We start from the raw sequence: 17,427 nt of genomic DNA, 5'->3' as shown, positions 1-17,427 counted from the left end.
CATCTTCTACTGAATTTTTTTTTTTTTTTTGCTTTTTGAGGTGTTAGCTAACGTATTTCCTACCAAACACATTTTTCCAGTCAGTTTAGTTACCATACATTCATTCTTGATGTAGAAAATTAGAAAACAAACCAGCAACTGCACTCCTTTTCTAAGAATTAATGCTGTGCATTCTCTTACTTTTTAAAATTTTACTTCTACGCGCTATAGTCCCGGTGACGCACATGAATGAGACAGATGCCTCACATGCACCAGGACTGCCCTGTGGTTCCAGGGAGGCCCATGACACTATAAACACACTTCAAATGCCGTAACTGTGTTTGGAAATGTCAAGGCATTATGAAGGCTCTGGCCTTCAGCCTCTTTAGCAAGGCTTATACATCACTTGGGTTTCACGTTAACTCTTTGGCAATGCATAAAGTGCACGCTGAGCTGTACAAGACCTGCATTGTAAGAGGCTGGATTTCACTGTGGGAGACAAACTAATCAGCTAATTGAATTAGTTAACTTCATCTATTTATTAGCAATGATATTAGCAGATTTTGTTTTCAGTTGAAAGTAACACAACATTTTCAAACAGCAGCTCTCAAAGGAAAATAATAATCTTCCCTTCTATTTACAGATGGGGGAAGAGAGACATGGATAAATGGAGTTACCTGCCCAAGCCCAGTTGGTTGTTCAACAGCAGCACCTCCTGCATCCCAGTTAAGTTCTTCCCCCCACCAGGTTGCACTTTCTCCTACCATCTACACAGTCCTAATGCTAATATAATCTGCATCACTGCTGCCGTGGCTGGAGAACCAAAACATTCAGAATGACAATTCCTCCAGTGTCAAACTGCCATCTCTTATGGCAATATAAATTACAATAAGACACATTTTTGTTCGTGTTGGGATTGAGGAGAAATAAGAGGCACCTGGGGCAGAGGAATGAAAAACTCACAAATTTATTACAATTATTTGCTATCTGCTTAACAATAATGCCAAAGAAGATGCAACAATTAAAGACAACTATTGCCTTTGCTCAATTTGGGAAATAACCGTCCCTGATACAATCTCCCAGGAATCCATCCTTAGAGCCTTGCCCATCGCTATTTATAACTGAGTAAATATTAGAGGATTCACATCTTTTCTCCTGAAAAAACAAGACCTTTGGCCTTCACATTTCTTTGGAAAGTGTTTCAGAGAAGGCTGTTACTCTTACATTAAAATTTCCTCTTAAAATATATGGCCCAAAGGAGGAACACTAGACCTCAAATATACCACAAATATGGACAAGTCTGCCTGCAGGCATTTGGAGACCGGGAATTTGACCAAAACGTTATCCTTACAGAATTAACCAACTCTCTGTTAGTCAGCATAGTTAACAGCCTCAAAAAAATAATATTACTCTGACGTGCCTTTGTCAGGACAGCTCACCAATTGCATATTGCATTGTTTTCCACTGCTTAAGGATTAATTATTCCCAAGGACTGAAACTGGAGCCTTTACATTTCTACGTGCAAATGAAAAAAAGTGTTTGGGAGCCAATACTGTCCAGCAAACTATCACTTTTAGGTTTCTATTACTCTTGCCTTTAGCCCAGCTCACCCTGCCTCTCCTTTCCGTCGTCTCCCGACACAAACTGTGATAGCCAGAGCCCAGAAGAGCAGGCAAGCTACGGCTGACCACACAAACTCAGTATGTGTTCAGGACTCTGCCCTGCTTGGGACTCTTGGATTTGTCTGTTGAAGACCAGTCATCATAAAAGGCAGTCTACGAAAGCGGTACAAGACATGCAGCATGACTCAAAGGAAAACCTTTATCTGCTACTCACTCACTAACGGTTAATGCAGGCACAATAGCCATCAGTTCTGACATCTATTTGACTGTGACTGTTGGGACGCTTAAAAAACGTTACCCTCATGGGAAAAGCCAAGATCAGATCTGTGATATCCCTCACCCAAGAAACAGCCCTTGACAGTGGCCAAGCATTTCAGGGAGTTGTTCAACAAACAGGGTAGCCATTCAAGGCAAGTCCCTCCCTCGCCTCCTCATCGAGGCTGGCTTTATCACTTAAATTTTAAATCCCTTTTAATTGTTTTCCTTAGTCTTCACTACTGATCTCTGTATTGTATTACTATTTTATATAAAGATCTCATCCTTTTGGATCAGTGAATTTGCTACACATGACGTCACAGCCTCCACCTATGTAGTCAGAATGATAGAGTTCCCTCACTTGGAGCAATTTGTGCTAAGCAGCAATTATAAAACAAGTGCAGCCTGGGAACATTTATTGTTATTATCATTGCTTAGCAAGACTTCTATCAAGTGCTGAAGCAGCAATCTTTTGAAAGGCAAATTTCCTCCCACCTGGCAAGCAGAATTGTTTTACATGTCCCTATCAAACTAAAACCAGAACACCTACCAAAGTCATTGACTTTGCTAACATATTCAGCAACATTATTATCTTAATGACGTGTAATAGTCTTCATATTCATAACCTTTCACTAGGAGAAAGGCTAGTACGGCTGTTGAGCTGAAGTAATTACCTCAGTCTGTACCCAGTGTGTACAAAGATGACCGTATGTAGGTTTAATGACAAAGACAAATAAGAGTTAGGCCTTCTCAAGGGAAGAAATGCTCCCTTCCTATTCAGGTAACGCGCAGGGACCACAGAAGCCACAACATGGAAGAATTTCTTCAGTGGTTCAAACAACTAGATTACTGTGCACATACTTACTCATAATCCTTAGCACACAAAACACTAACAAAAGGAAACATCAAGGGAAGAAGGTATTTGGGAAGATTCCCAACTACCCAACCGAATTCTGACAGTCAGTTCAATCAAGGACTGCCATAAAATATCTTCCCAATGCATTAAATTAAGATGAATACTAGCCACCCAGAACACCCTCTTTTCCACGCCAGACCTTGAGTTTCAAAGGAAATTAAGCTAACAGTAAATGCTGCTCATGATAGCAATTGTCTCAACTGAATAGAAAATAACTCCAGGGAAAAAAAAAAAGTATATAAGCATTAATAGCATATCTCACCAGTTATGACGCCCCTGAGCTTGGAAGATGCCGCCTCTTCAGCTCCCAAGGGACTCTGCGTAACCAAATAGTTATCACAGGCACTGGAAAGACAGAAATGTTTATGGGTGGGAATGAAGAGGGCACCAAGGGCAGAAGAACTTTACAGCCAGAAAGCAGACCAGATCTCGATCCTTGCTGTAGTTTCCAGATACTATTGCATCACTGACTAAGCTAACTTGCAGCTCCTTTTCTTTTTTTCCAGTGTCTCCTCTGTGAGGAAGAAGAAAATCCCAAGCGAGAAAGGGCAGACTGCACTATGCATCTGAAGTCCCATTAAGGAAAAAGAGTTGCTTCTACCTTCAGGGAAAACTGTTCCATATACCTGATGCTGCTGCCACGACCGTAACCCAATCACAGTGTAATGCAATCCTGAGAACAGCCTGGGAAGCATCAGCCACAGAACTGAGAATTTTAATAGCCAAACTGCATCGATTAATATGGAGCCAAACCTGATTATGCCGCCATGATTCACTTCACAAAAAAATATCCGAGGGAATTCCCTATTTGTTTTGGCAGTAGACCAGCACAGTTCCTTGATTGCTGGCTGCCTCCAGTCAAAGATGCAAAAACATTTGGCTATTTCTGCATAGCTGCTGGAGTGCATTTACAGAGTTTTCGGTGACAGGTTGTTTGTCTGCCTTTACATGCACTTAGCCACTTAGCCACAAAGTGATAAAACAGCCACCTCTGAGTAATGGCGAGGTTAAATGATAACAGCTTGGGCAGTGTGTGGTGAGACTGGAAATTCCTCTGAGCGATGCCTCAGCAGGAGAGCTGGAGGGAGTTCCTGGGAGAACAGACTCAGATATCCCACTTGGAGTAACATAAGCCAACTGGGAAGCTGCTCAGGGGCTCTGGTGACTCCCATCCCCCTTCGTCCACAGAGGCAGCGAAGAGACAAAACTTCCAAATGTCTACATACTCAAAAGACAAAAGGCTCCAGACACAAGGTCCAGAGAAATTTTATTTATCTGTTAAACGAGGTGAAGAAAGATCTCCCAAAAATAAGCTGTCTTCACAACCAGCCTTTCATTAGAATTACACAGTTTACCTTCCATGTTCTCCACCCAATCAGCACAATCAGCAGATGTGTTTAAGAATATTCGTCAGGTTAACTGGCTTAAACAGGAGATTTTACAAAGCTCTGGAAAAATATATCATGCTTTTGCAAGTGACACTGCATTTTTGCTCCATTTCTTTTAAATCCCTAAGCAGTAGTGTTGAGGGGAAGCAGCTTATTTTAGGGACTTTGGAGGGGTTTGTTTTAATTTTATACTGACTGACAAATGACGTTTTAGGAAGACAGCATGCGGTAGGATGATGAGGGTGTCAAATCTCAACACATACAGTACTGTGCTCCACCATGGCTAAACACAACTTGTACCGTATTGTTTTACATAAACAAGAAACACCTTCATTGGCCCAAGAACTACCACGATGGAAAATCACAGCTGTATCCAGCTGAGGTGGTGATTCCTACAGAAAGCTCTACCCTGGAACTTTCCTAAGACTGCAGTGCAGTAAGTGCTGAAGAGATACACTTTTTCTGAGGTTTGCCAAATCCAGGAGATCTGGTGAGAGGAATACAGATTCCCTCTGAGCATTGCAGAGGTCCAGGCTTCTGGACTATCTCAGCCTCAATAAAAGTCTAATCATTAAAGTCAATAGCAGTGGAATGCTCTAATACAGAGAAAAATCTAGATCTATCCTTGCATTAATAAAATGCAAAACTGCTCCAGTCATTAATAAAATCCAACGATTGACGTGCCATTCAGGAGTCACGTAGCTACAGGAGGTGATCTAGTTTTTTCAAGTAGGAATTCAGCTTTTACACTGCTCACCCTACACAACTTACCATGAAAAAACCCAACCAAACAAACAAACCACACTATCATTTACGTATGATAAGGAAAATAAAAATTCAAACGTGCAATATAGTAGAGTTAAAAAGCATAAAATTCTGTAACTTCATGACTGCTTAGATATTTCAGAGAGAAAGCTCCATCAAAGGTGGACGTCAGTCTTAATCAGAACATCTCATTTCCATTCAAGGGCTTTCACTTAGCCTTGTTTCCTGTGACACCTTAACATCAAGGCATTCTTAAGGGCTCACATTCACAAGGTACTTAAGCATGCTCCTCACCAACCAAACAAGATTACTCACCTACCTGAAGCTAGGCACACATTTGTTGAGGCAGAGCCAAAACATACATGCACACACATATACCTGACCAAGAACATGGTTTTGTTTCACAGGCTGGTTTTATTCTGTTGTCCAAAGCATAGTACCAAAAAAAAAAAAACCATTATGTCACATGTCTTCGAGAATTCCTCAGTGAACAAATGAATATATTTTACACCATTTATTTCCCAATTGCAATGACGTTTTCCATGCATAAAGTCTGCAGTTGTACCCTCAAAGCTATCAAAACCTGAATTCTCTCCTAAAAGGAAACAACAATGAAAGATCTATGAAATGAAAGACTATGAATGAGTGAACACTAATTGATTAGGCAGGATTTGAGCCAGAGTTGTGTTTTATCCACTTGTTGATATACTTTTATACTGTTTTATACCAAATAGCCTGCAAAATATCAAAGTCAAGGGACAACAACAACTAGAAAGATTGTATAAAATTAATCTTTTTGGTTCATACTCAAGCAATCTCTGGGTGCCACACCTAAAGAAAAGCTGAGACTTAGTTATCTTGCACTTCTTTCCTAAAGGAGGCCAAAGGGTGATACAAATGGATTTATCTTTTTATTTCTTTAATCTTTCCTATACATTATTGCATCATTTTATTTACTTACATATTGATCAACTAATTACCAGGTTAGGGAAATAGAGGTATGGATACCAAACCCAAATAGTTATGGAAGTATAAACTTTCTCTTCCACTTCAGGTTGTCAGTACTATCTTTCTCTCAAAGAGAAGCAGACCATTTACATTTTTATAAGCAAATTAAAGCACGTTTTCCTATTGCTCGTTTCCAAGGTAAAATTCTGTTCTCCACAGGAAGAAGGAAATGATAATTTTCAGAAAATTAGGTCATTGCAGCTTAGATCACAAGGCATTAGTCTAATATTTTTTGAGAAATTCCTTCCCTTCAATTTAACTTGACCACTACAATAAGCAAGCTACATTTTGTGGGTTTCATTTGCATACTGGAGCAAGCTTTGTGTAAACATGATATAGCACCATGATTCTTTACAGGTCAAGCAAAACAACCAAGTAATACATTGTCTATCTCTCCCCTTCCTTAAAATAAAAATTAATGGTACACTACAAAAAAATCTGTAAGTTTTCTGAGCTAGTCCTTAAAACCTGGAGTGCCTGTAAGTTGCCCAGATCAACTTTTTAATGGTTTAGGCAATTTTGGCGACATGAATGAACACAAGATCTCAGTCGTGGTTACGCTGCTGCTTATTTGATATCAGGTCAACACAGGTGACGTGAGCACAGGACCTGTAGAATCAGGCCTGAGCTCTGAGGAAGATGAGCTGCAGGGGTCTGCACACATCCCGTTTCACGACAGTGCAAGGCTACGGACTGGTCCCTTCCGACATCAGTGAGTAATAGCGTCAGGATGTTACCTGCTGATTGGAAATTGAGTTGAGGCACTGTAACGTCTCATAGCAGGGCAATCCTGATGTGCCTGTTCTGTGGTATCAGATGTGGCAATGCTTAGATGGTAGAGCCTGCATTGGCAAACAAAAACGGTGGCACCAAGTGCTACCTTCTTCCATTTTTCTGGAAGGTGCTTGACCCTCTTTTTCTATATACTAAATAAGGAAACAAAATACCTTACTTCATTGCCACACCCATGAAATGCCATACCCCTTGAAATTTAATTTGGCCAAAATGCTGAGAACAACTCCACCCGTTACGGCACAAACATTTAAATACCTATAGAAATCAAACTTTGATTTCTGAACATCTTTGGACCTGGCTCAGGGCTATTTAAAGCAAGAGGCGTGAGCAACAGCCAAGCAACTCATTGAAACCATATCAGGTATGGCGCTGATTCAGAGGAAAGGATTATATGTGCTGAATTACCCTGCTTTCCAGCAATTCTGGCTGCAGAAGTTCCCAGGGATTTCTTGGCCTGTTTTTTTCAGCTCCTGAGATCAAAAGACATCACAACCCAAGTGGATCTGGGCTGCAGACGTTTTAAAGGAGACAAATGGCAAAAATATCTTTCAGTGCAACCAGAAACTTCATCTTCCACTTATGATCACCTGAAGAGACAACATGAAAACCACCACCCATCACAGACAGCAGCTCCTCTTTGATGTCCTAATAGCAAGCAACCCACGATGCAGAATCACACATATACATGACCACATCTGAAAGGCTCGATAGGGTAGTCATCCTCGGATGCAAATTCCCAACTCTTACAGCTGACCAAGCTGAAGACAGAAATGTGACTGGAAGATGTAATAGGTTGCAGCTTACAGACTTCTCAAGTGCTTTTGAAAATCTCCCTCAAGGCATCATTTTCACAAGCTTTACATATATATACTTGTTAAAGGGACACAGTTAAAATAGCAAAACAATACTTCTGCCTGCCACAGCAAGATAACTTTTACACTTTTATCTTACCTATTAAAATAAGTCCTTTAATTGCTCCTCTAACAGCACTTAAAAGAGACGTAAAGCAGTTTTGCCTGCTACTTTAACTAGACTAGCACTTACTTTTTCACAGTATTTTTCACTACTGCTGCGAAAAAGCACAGTTCGACATAACCTTGCTCAAAGTACAGCTTTTAGTCCCTTTCATAACTCAAACGTGGAGCTTCATTTCTGACAATTTGTGTTAACAATAGTTTGATGACAACTCAACATGTAATATTCAATTATATAACAGGAAAAAAAAATAAGCAATGCAGGTTATCTGTTGTTTCCCTTGTCAGTCTACAAAAACACAGCATATGCCTGAATGCTGCATGTGTAGGGAGAACCCTGTTTTAAAATCTCTGATCAGACACTTTTGGTTAAAACTCCCACCACCCACCCATCTATCCTACTGCCTCTATCAATTCTGGTATCAATCATCAACAGAAACACTTGCATTTTAGAAAATAATGGCTTTTTTGAGGATTCTTGAAGTCTTGCATGTATTTACCTCGAAGAAGGTCACATCCTACTCTACACATTTTTCCCCTGACATTTTTGTTCCATGTATTTTCTTTGTAGGAGACTGAAAGATAAAGATTCTGTACATTTTTGTGGGACAACTGTATTGGGCCGTCAGCCAATTCCTAAGCCAATATCAGCAGTGAATTTATAGCTCAAAGAGAAGAAAACTCTGAAGAGACAGGGGTTTGTGGGAGGGAGGTTTTGTTGTTTAAATCTGAAAAGCTGTTTTTGACAAGTTTGTCATCAGGCTCACAAAGGAAGACTGGAATTTAAAGCATCGTCTCCTCTGAAGGATCTCTAGCACCCGCTCACACCATGCTGAATGCCTCATCCATACTCCAGCTCCTCTTCCTGGGGGTAATTCCTACTATGGTAAACATTGGCAGACCTAATGAGTTATCTCTGCACGTTTAAACTGACCACTGGTAGTCTATGTTATAAAACATATATAATTCTTACTTCACTCCTCATTTTCTTAATCTAATTCTCTGGAGTTTCAGCCTTTGCTGATGTTAAGAATGAAATATAAGCCAATTGACGTTTTGCCTAGACTGAGAGTTTGTTACAGTGCTGAAATTTAGCCTTTGTTCATAAAAATATAAGGTTTTTAAAGCAAATGTCATGTTACAGGCATCAGTAGGACAATTATAGTTCTACAAGGGGGGAATTCACTGAGCATGAAATACTCAATTTTAACAAATGTAGTGTTGACAGCAGGCACCCAGGATAGCTTCAGGATGGGCTGAGAGTTGGATGGGACTGAAGGTTGTGTCAGCAACACGAAGGCGTAACACTGTCACAAAGCTGTCAAAGCCACACATCTAGAGATACAAGCACATCCCAAGATAAGGCAGTGAACTGATGGCAAAGCCTTACCGCTCCAGAGCGAGGAGGACAGCTAGACAAGCAGATATGGCAGCGAGCGCACTGAAGACGGGGTATTAATGGATGGTCACACTCTGGCTGAGACCGCTCTGGCCCTCAGCTCATTCCCACACATTGCAGTAAGGGAGCCAGCAGTGAGTCATTTTTCCTCAGCACAGCTCCTGATCGACCCTAGCAGCCAAGCACACGCATGAGCATCACAGGACACACTCCCTTGCCCTCTGGTCTGTCCTTTGTCACATCCTTGGACAGCACAAGGAAGGCCCACGGGGCAGCACATCCCCACAGTCAGCAGGACCGTGGCACCCCCCGAGCACGCTGCGCTCCTGCCGGTACCCCCCATCCCGCTCTTCAACCTCTAGCCGGCACTGATTCAATGCTAAACACCAAATCCAGGAGAAGGGCGTCTGAATCACTTCCAGAAGAACACATGCACATGCCTTTCTATAGACTAAAGATCGGAAGCAGGCAGTTCTTTCCTTGTTCGGCTGCTGAAGATCTGCTGCTTTTAAAGCACACCCTTCAATTTTTACTCCTGTTTCTGAAAGAAGCACGAGATTCTGTGCCAGCTAAACATTTCACAGAGTATTTGGAACATCCCTGAATCACTCCCCATATAATTAAAGGTATGTTTTTAGAGTTTAAAGCTTTTTTCTTTTTAACAGTGGCTACAGTGTAAATCATACCCTCCTTTACAAACTGAGGAGCTTCTCAAAGACGCAAATTCCACTCCGTTTCAGACTGGTATGGTTCACATAACTTATTAATGAAACTTTGGGACATCTCAGAATATAAAGGTGAGAAAGACACTCTCACAGAATCCCACAATTCCAGGAAAAAAAACAAAGGCGGGCTCCTACAGCAACCAGAAGCAACTCAAACACTCTTCATGCAAAAGAGGGCAGCATATAACAGACATTTTGTATTTAAATGAACCAGTAAATACTGTCTTGGGAACAGGGAAGGGAAGAAAAGACAAACAACGTTTATTGGAACACATCTACTGAAGCAAGTTTATTTTGAGATATTTTAGTTGAAACATGCTTGGGAAAAAAAAATTGGAATGAGCCATTTGAAAAAGATACAGCATTTTTTGTTGGTACTGCATTTTTTTATTTGGTAGGAGTCTACTTTATTCCATAGTTTTTAAGACATGTTTAAGATTCCATAGGTTTAATATTACATCACTAATGGTTAATAATGAAATTCCAGGCAGTAGCAAAAAAAAAAAAAAAAAAAGAGAGATTTAATGATAGTACCACACAAGATATGGATATGGGGTCCTTTGTGCAGATTTACTGATAGGAATGTTGAATGTGGGTTAAAATAACATAGTTGTCTGGCTCACTTGTGCACGCTAAAATGTCGTGCGACAGAGCACAAGTTATGCTATTACTTGAATCCCTTTTACAAAATTAATCTAACTCTGCCCTTTGCTGGATTTTTCAAAAGATCTGTCATTTGCTACGACTCTATGATGCCACGGACTACTGTAAAAAGTATTTTTCCTGGTTTTGTATCCCATCCATCTCTTTGATGAATAATATTTCCATGGTTTTAGTAGCATGTTTGATACTAGCTGGACTGTGAGATTAGTGGCCTTCAAAGCACAGCGTGACATAGCGGACAAAGCATTTGGTTGGCATCAGCTCCAGTCTGGTGCTGTCACAGGAGTCATTTCTCTTTTTTGTGCTTCAGTTTCTCAAACTGACAAAAGGGAAAACAATGCCAAGCTCCTCAGTAAAGAACATTGAGATCAAGACAGAAAAAGCTATGCCTGACAGCTTGATCTTAATGCCATTCTACACTATAGAAAGAAGGTATCTTGTAAAGATTTCTTTAAAAATAAATAACAAGAAAGCTATTTAACATCTTATGGCTACGTAGGATTGGAATTTATTGAGAATAATGATCTATTCTCTGCAGGTAGATAACCTGAGTCTGGGAAAGATGACTTAATGGAGTGCGAAGTGAGATAAACTGGCATCAGTGTATAGGAAATTTTCTAAACCCCAAGACATTCACTGTAACAACACTTCATTTGGGACTAAAAGAGAGTTTGATATAATATCTCGAATAAATTGTTGCTTTGTCAGTTTCCCAACAAATAATTCTGATTAGAGTTGTTCAGTTTCCTGGTTTTTATGCCAAGGGCAGATAAAGAAAGTAAACCACTGCAGGAATCCTGAGAGGGGAAAAAAAAAAAGTCTATGGAAAAATGTATTCAAAGAACAACCTTTGCTTTAAAATGCAGGAAGGAACCATGTTGTCAGATCTGTGACAAGTCATGTATAATCCCAGGCTGAGATTTGAGGACCATCATCACCCAAAAAAAAAAAAGAAGTGAAAGTGAAGGAGCTGTTGAAAGTCTCCCCCTTTGAATACAACGATGTTGCTCGTCGGTCATTCAGTGGTCCATGTTGCAAGCATCAGGCAGACCTCACAAGCAGCTTCTTCCATTAGGGTCCTCACAAGGCTAACAAGTTTTACACCAAATAAGGTGCTTCTACCCAGTGGAAATACTCCTCGTCACTGGGTGGTGAGGGAAGCACACAGCCCAGCTTGTTACAGTGGGCTAGATCCTGCAGCTCAAGCTCCCACAGAATTAAATTCCTCTCTTGTGTGAACGTCAGATAAGCATAGTACCCAGCTCTTCATTATTTGGCTTTATATATACACAAAAGAGGAAATAACCCAAGCACAGAAACAGATTTCTGATATAGAAAAAGGTGTATGGATGTGTGTGAGGACAACAGAAAGGAGAACATAGTAGACCCCATCTTTAGCTCTTTAAAGGACACACTTTTTAATTTTGGTTAAAAACCAATATATGAGAAGATATGGATCCCCTGTCAGGCTTATAATTAGTGCCTTGAAGTTTTGTGCAGTTGAACAAAACTTGAATATGTTTAGATGAACTTTTTCAAAAGCTTTTAATGATTCTGGCTGCCTGTGTTAAGCTGCTGTAACAGCATTTGATTTCCAGGGTAATGACAGCCAGGTCTAAAATATCCCAATCGGACATCCAAGAATCAAGGCGTCTCAAAAATAACTTGGAAAAAAACCTGCCCTTTGTTTTGGCCTCTTCTCTTTGACAGAAAGAGTGTCCACTTGCCAAATTAAGTAAGGAGAAATATGAAAGAGCAAACAGACCTTTGACCTTTCGCAAGAGCCAGACTATTGTTTTACATCCCATGACTGTCTGTGACAGTACAAAATGTGAATTTAACAAGACTGTTTGGGATCTTTAAATTATGTGTGCATACTCATTCTGGTAGGGTCAAGATTTTTATGGGGTTTTTGTTTAACTGGTCAACTTCACTCTAGAGGAACGGTGACTTTTGATTAAACCATTGCAATTATTTCTGTGCTCTCAAATCTGCCAAAAATGACAAGTCAAAATAAGTAGGTCTGAAATGTTTCTGTATTAGAATTACTGTCTAGTGCACTGATGGACACTGCATTCAATTGGAATCAACCTGAAGTATGAGGCATACTAGGATGTCAAATGAAAGTGCTCTGCATTCATGCACTAAACATTCGTACAGGATTTACAGACATCTAGTAGCTTAGGGTACTAGACATCCAGAAAGCTAGTGTATTAGAGCCAGAGGTTATTGCTAAAAACAGTCAACAGCCAAAAATCAGTGAGACTGCCAAATCTCAGAACAGACTACAACTGGATAGGAGAGAAGCTTCGTCATCAATTTCAACATGGCCAAAAACTCAGCATCTGTTTCTTACATGATAACTTCCACTTTTCTTAGAAATCAGTAGAATGGTTTCATTTCTTGATTTTAAAGGAATCACGAGCACTTATTCTGACCATATTTTTGAAGGGTTTTTTTTAATACGAAAAGCTTGGTCTCCAATAAAATCTATTTTTAAATCTAAATTCTATGATGTTTCATAGGCAAACTATTTCACAATCTGATCCAAAACTCACTGAAGACCTTCCATCAGGCCCTTCGTCCCGTGACTACTGAGAACAAGTGCTGCCAAATTACACCCTTACATCTTTGTTTCTGTAAAGCAGCCAGGACCATCCATGCTATGGAACGGAGCTAAAGGACTTTCCTGCTCCATGGAGCCTCAGACTCCAGCTCTATTAATCTGACTACAGCTCCTTGGAGGGATTCTTTACATTGGAAGTTATGAAAATAAATGTAAAATATATGCTTACACATCATAAAAGTGAGGGGGTTTTCCATTTCAGACTACAAGATTAAAAAAATTATGCCATGAACAATAAAATGGAACTTACAAACCCCTAAACAATAAAGGGTTATGCACCATGGAGCTGTTTCTGGTGAACTTTCCTCATAAAAAATGAAAACTGCATCAGAAATGCGTAAAGTCAGCATTTCTGATATTTGTCAACTTCTTCATACCCTTTCTGTATGCAGCAGTTGTGTACATTAGGGTTGTTTTCCAGATAACAGAAAAAATACCCAAAAGACTGTCACGTAACTAGCCTACTAGTCCTGACTCAGGTTTCTAGTTTTCCCTTTCCCGTTTCATGTGTAAATCAAGACAAAAATCCTCAGGCTCACTACGCCTCAGTCTCTTCTATGTGACCCAAATACTACTTTCAATGAGGTTTGGCACAAAATTCACTTTTGTAAAGATCTTTGAGACCTTTTAGATGAAAAGTGCTTTTACATGTAATGCATTATTAATGAACTTTCACCAAATGTAAAAAGACTCCATATTTGAATGCCAGATTATTCTTGCTTATAATAAGCAACACTTCTACTAACCATCTGCTTGAAAGGGTGTGGTCAGCTTTAACTTCTGATCCCTAAATTTCTGGGGACACTTACCAACTGTTCCAACAAAACTCTTCAATATGCCGCATGCCTACCTTAGCACCTACTTCCCCCAAATGACCAATACCTCGTATCAAAACTGAACTGCCTTACCTCAAAACCAGCAGAACTTCTATTTATAGGTAAATGCTAACAGTTGATTCAAAGAGGAGGAAAAAACAATTTCAATAGATAATTATGCCTGAGTTTACTACACACTGATGGTCTGCTCAAAAGAAACCCACTTTCCTCTACGTGGAAACTGCGCTATTTCTCAAATTTTCCATACTCAAGGCACCATGACAGTTTTTCTTACTTCTCTGCCTCTAAGACAATACAGACTGACTGCTGGCTTTCACATGGGCTCTCCACAAGCGAGAACTACAATCCCAGATCATCGACTCCTTCTCTGCATTGTAGAAAAGGTATCTTTTAAAAAATAAGTTGTTGTTCAACTGAATTCACTTTGTACAGCAGGTAATTCCCAACGGGAAAGAGAACACTTTCAAACTCCAGGGCTGTGGGAGGATCATAATTGTGGCTCCACCTCTTTGTATTATAACAAATATGAGACAACAAAAACTCCCTCTTGGCAGGAGGTACAGGATTGCCCCATGGATGAATGAGGACGCATCATTGCTGACCCACTCTACGTGCATGCAAAACAGAGCCTCACCAGGCATGACAAAAAGAACATGAGTAATTCACAGTAGCGGGAATCAGTATAAAACAGCAAAGGGCTGAGCCAAAGAGGATGCAGCAACTCTCACATCCCCCTGATCCTGCAGCCATTGGAGATGAAGTATGCCACAAAGCCAACTAGCAGAGTTAACATTCTTCTTTCTCTTTCCTGGGACTGGTGTGGAAGAGCTCAAGAAGTAGTAGACTTCAGAAGACCTCTATGCTTGGTACTTGCTGTTGGCCAGTCCTGTTCCTCCAGGGCCATCCTTTCTGCTTAACTCTCCCCCATGACGTACACAGGCGTTCCCATCAGGTACTGAGATACCTAAATACCAAACTATTGCGTTCAGTCGCACCCAAAATGCCACTATCTTTACGGTCATCAGCCATACGTTTCAAAAATTTTAATCTTAGTCATTTGCTGAAAGATACACAGGAAAACTCGAAGAGAATGGTAGGCAGTACTTTACCCATTAGATAAAACTTTCTCCAAGATCTCTTTGTTGTTGCATCTGGGAGGAAGCAAAACATTTATGCAGCTTTAGTAGTGCAATTCTGCTTCAGCCGCCTTAGAGATGTTAATGTCACACATAAATCTGTATGTTTTACTAATGGCATCATATATCTTCCCAGGCATTTCTAATTCACCCCTTGTTGAGCTATCTAGGTACTTCATCACATAGGGTTACTCGGTGTCACATATTAATATTAAGACACTATGCCTTGTCTTTTGTAGGAAAGTACATGTTCTTATCTAAATTGCTGAGAGTAATAACTTGAAATATTGTCCCTGCAAACATACTTGAATGCTGTATATTCAGATAACTAGAGCTCTTTTTTTTCTTCCCTCCCAGCGAATGAACATAAATTAAGTCTCCACAGGAATTAACCCAAGAGTAAGCTGCATTCCCAATTTGGAAGCAGGGAAGAAGGCTGTACTGTAACAAGGAAACTCATGTCTCATCTGACTGGAACCACATGCCACACCAGGCAGGACTCACAAGGGTGGTACAGTCCTTTTGTTCCCCAGCAAACCCATGCCTGCAGAAACATGCACTAGGAAACGGCACTTCTTTCCCCCTGGAAGTTTCTTCACTGCACATAAACAGTATCCCCATTGCTTAATCCATTCAGTGTGCTTTAAAACTTGGATACGTGACAGTTAAGATTGTTTTCAACTGATAACTGGCCTAAGGATGCCCCTTTGCTTATTACTTCTTTGATCCAGATAAGCATTTGGCTGTTTAATCAGTCACAAAACTAAAGCAGAAAGAGAGAACACTCAAAAGCCTTACAACCCCACGTACTTAATTTAGCCTAAAAGTAATTTCTGGGTAGAAAGAGAAAATTTAATTAACTCTTTTCTATAAAAATGTATGGTAAGATGTGTAGCAAGATCTTATGCATTCCTTTGAAGTTTGTCATACATTCCTGAATACCTTTGACAGCCTAAGAAGTTATGTGTCTGCTTCTGATTAGATAATTGAAATAAATCTACACCAAATAAATTCAGATCTCTTAAAATAAACTGCAGAGGTACATGAACTTTGTAAAATGCATGCAGTACTTCAACCAAAAGGCATTTCTGCAAAAATCAGCTATCAAGAAGGAATTTATTTTTCTATTTTTTCCATGCATGTGGACTGCAGTTAATATCCAAATTTTAATCCAGGCTTAATTCCAGTCAGCATCAGCTACAGTTCCTATGTGAACTGAAAACCACCACAGCTAAGGGAAATCACGTCTTTTACACTTACTACTTTCTCCGTTTCACCCCCTATAGTTAAATGTTCATTAAAAATGGGAGATACCACAGTGTCAGTCACTTACTTGAAGGCCAGCAAATATTTGCCCACTACTTCAACATGGGACAACACTGCGAAACCTGACATACAGTCTATAAGGAAGAACACTGTCTCACATAATCAATTCTATTGATTACATCCAACCCAGCAAACCACCAACCAATGCACATCACAGTACTATTTCTGCCAGACTACAAAGCTTGGAAAGGTAGACATCTGTAATATATACTACAATGCAATATAATACATAAACCCAGACATATTACATAGGCTGGAGGATGGCAACAAAATTGTATGTATTGCTTGGCAGTACATGAAGAGAACAAGGAAAATCTGACAGGCTACAACTGAGTAATAACTGGTTAGAGCCATGCAGCTACCTAAGATTCAAAAAGAGCACAGAGACATCAAAGCTTTCTGTGAAATGCTGAGAGTGACCACATAAACCCGAGCCATGCTGATCAGATGGATCTTATCACAGTGTTACCGCTCAGGTAGTCCTGCCAATCATTGTGTGATGGCCTACTGAAACCACAAAGAGGACACACAACGAATTCAAGATGAATCATCTTGATAAAAATCCTCATAAGCAGAGAGTTTACAACAAGATGGCCAACCGGAAACCTGAATGCACTACAAGTTTCAACAGAGTGACAGGTCTTGCAAAGATGTTAAGACGGTATCATACTTGAAGCAGCCAGAAACTTCTGTGGAAACATGTTACCCAACTAACAGTCACAGGGGGCTAATATTCCCTTTGTCCTGTTCCTGGGACACTGGCACTGTCCGATCCAATGACAGGCAAAACAAGGCAATTTTAGGCAGAGAGATGGCATGAACAAGGACTCTGTTGAAATCACTCCCAGCTATCTGTCTACATTACTTAGGAGCAGGCCCATTCCAAAGCACAACTGGTGTTGACAAGACATATGCAGACTTGTAGGACATCCCAGGTCACCAGCCCTGCACGAAGGTACATGAAGTCATAGAACCAATGAATTTCCTGACATTTACAGGGAGACATCAAGAAAA

At 40.2% G+C, this 17,427-nt stretch overlaps 1 protein-coding gene across 7 annotated transcripts in view; it reads right to left on the bottom strand.

Moving 5' to 3' along the window:
- The window catches only part of CALD1 (caldesmon 1), a 197,374-nt gene that overhangs the window by 152,346 nt on the left and 27,601 nt on the right, over positions 1-17,427 (bottom strand). For 2 of the 7 annotated variants that reach the window (XM_074585202.1, XM_074585269.1), the window contains exon 2: positions 3,035-3,117. The exons of the other annotated variants lie outside the window; for them this stretch is intronic. The gene's annotated coding sequence lies outside the window, so the exon portion shown is untranslated. The remainder of the gene's footprint in view (positions 1-3,034; positions 3,118-17,427) is intronic. 7 annotated transcript variants of the gene reach the window in all.

Source organism: Larus michahellis, chromosome 1 (genome assembly GCF_964199755.1).
Source record: "Larus michahellis chromosome 1, bLarMic1.1, whole genome shotgun sequence".
NCBI lineage: Eukaryota > Metazoa > Chordata > Aves > Charadriiformes > Laridae > Larus > Larus michahellis.
This window is presented reverse-complemented; position numbering and strand designations above follow the sequence as displayed.